We start from the raw sequence: 2,434 nt of genomic DNA, 5'->3' as shown, positions 1-2,434 counted from the left end.
AAATGGCCAGTTTTGGCCCGTTTTTGGGCTGTTTTGGCCTGTTTTTGGTCCGTTCTTGCGTGGCACGGCGACCGTCGTGAGCGGAGCAAAACGTCAGCCATCTCAGCACCCTGGAACCCCCCGGGTGGCACAGGGCTGGATGGGGCTTTCGTATAGCAGGGACGGTGCTGCCTCTCGCTTCGCTCGCTGTTCGCCGCTCACCGCTCGCTCGCTCAGCCAAAAATGGCCAGTTTTGGCCCGTTTTTGGGCTGTTTTGGCCTGTTTTTGGTCCGTTCTTGCATGGCGCGGTGACCGTCGTGAGCGGAGCAAAACGTCAGCCATCTCAGCACCCTGGAACCCCCCGGGTGGCACAGGGCTGGATGGGGCTTTCGTATAGCAGGGACGGTGCTGCCTCACGCTTCGCTCGCTGTTCGCCGCTCGCCGCTCGCTCGCGCAGCCAAAAATGACCAGTTTTGGCCCGTTTTTGGGCTGTTTTGGCCTGTTTATGGTCCGTTCTTGCGTGGTGCGGTGACCGTCGTGAGCGGAGCAAAACGTCAGCCATCTCAGCACCCTGGAACCCCCCGGGTGGCACAGGGCTGGATGGGGCTTTCGTATATAGCAGGGACGGTGCTGCCTCTCGCTTCGCTCGCTGTCCGCCGCTCGCCGCTCGCTCGCGCAGCCAAAAATGGCCAGTTTTGGCCCGTTTTTGGGCCGTTTTGGCCAGTTTTTGGCCTGTTCTTGCATTGCGCGGTGACCGTCGAGAGCGGAGCAAAACGTCAGCCATCTCAGCACCCTGGAACCCCCCGGGTGGCACAGGGCTGGATGGGGCTTTCGTATAGCAGGGACGGTGCTGCCTCTCGCTTCGCTCGCTGTCCGCCGCTCGCCGCTCGCTCGTGCAGCCAAAAATGGCCAGTTTTGGCCCGTTTTTGGGCCGTTTTGGCCAGTTTTTGGCCTGTTCTTGCATTGCGCGGTGACCGTCGAGAGCGGAGCAAAACGTCAGCCATCTCAGCACCCTGGAACCCCCCGGGTGGCACAGGGCTGGATGGGGCTTTCGTATAGCAGGGACGGTGCTGCCTCTCGCTTCGCTCGCTGTCCGCCGCTCGCCGCTCGCTCGTGCAGCCAAAAATGGCCAGTTTTGGCCCGTTTTTGGGCCGTTTTGGCCAGTTTTTGGCCTGTTCTTGCATTGCGCGGTGACCGTCGAGAGCGGAGCAAAACGTCAGCCATCTCAGCACCCTGGAACCCCCCGGGTGGCACAGGGCTGGATGGGGCTTTCGTATAGCAGGGACGGTGCTGCCTCTCGCTTCGCTCGCTGTCCGCCGCTCGCCGCTCGCTCGTGCAGCCAAAAATGGCCAGTTTTGGCCCGTTTTTGGGCCGTTTTGGCCAGTTTTTGGCCTGTTCTTGCATTGCGCGGTGACCGTCGAGAGCGGAGCAAAACGTCAGCCATCTCAGCACCCTGGAACCCCCCGGGTGGCACAGGGCTGGATGGGGCTTTCGTATAGCAGGGACGGTGCTGCCTCTCGCTTCGCTCGCTGTCCGCCGCTCGCCGCTCGCTCGTGCAGCCAAAAATGGCCAGTTTTGGCCCGTTTTTGGGCCGTTTTGGCCAGTTTTTGGCCTGTTCTTGCATTGCGCGGTGACCGTCGAGAGCGGAGCAAAACGTCAGCCATCTCAGCACCCTGGAACCCCCCGGGTGGCACAGGGCTGGATGGGGCTTTCGTATAGCAGGGACGGTGCTGCCTCTCGCTTCGCTCGCTGTCCGCCGCTCGCCGCTCGCTCGTGCAGCCAAAAATGGCCAGTTTTGGCCCGTTTTTGGGCCGTTTTGGCCAGTTTTTGGCCTGTTCTTGCATTGCGCGGTGACCGTCGAGAGCGGAGCAAAACGTCAGCCATCTCAGCACCCTGGAACCCCCCGGGTGGCACAGGGCTGGATGGGGCTTTCGTATAGCAGGGACGGTGCTGCCTCTCGCTTCGCTCGCTGTCCGCCGCTCGCCGCTCGCTCGTGCAGCCAAAAATGGCCAGTTTTGGCCCGTTTTTGGGCCGTTTTGGCCAGTTTTTGGCCTGTTCTTGCATTGCGCGGTGACCGTCGAGAGCGGAGCAAAACGTCAGCCATCTCAGCACCCTGGAACCCCCCGGGTGGCACAGGGCTGGATGGGGCTTTCGTATAGCAGGGACGGTGCTGCCTCTCGCTTCGCTCGCTGTCCGCCGCTCGCCGCTCGCTCGTGCAGCCAAAAATGGCCAGTTTTGGCCCGTTTTTGGGCCGTTTTGGCCAGTTTTTGGCCTGTTCTTGCATTGCGCGGTGACCGTCGAGAGCGGAGCAAAACGTCAGCCATCTCAGCACCCTGGAACCCCCCGGGTGGCACAGGGCTGGATGGGGCTTTCGTATAGCAGGGACGGTGCTGCCTCTCGCTTCGCTCGCTGTCCGCCGCTCGCCGCTCGCTCGTGCAGCCAAAAATGGCCAGTT

The sequence above is a fragment of the Musa acuminata genome, unplaced genomic scaffold (assembly GCF_036884655.1).
Source record: "Musa acuminata AAA Group cultivar baxijiao unplaced genomic scaffold, Cavendish_Baxijiao_AAA HiC_scaffold_81, whole genome shotgun sequence".
NCBI classification, from domain to species: domain Eukaryota; kingdom Viridiplantae; phylum Streptophyta; class Magnoliopsida; order Zingiberales; family Musaceae; genus Musa; species Musa acuminata.
This window is presented reverse-complemented; position numbering follows the sequence as displayed.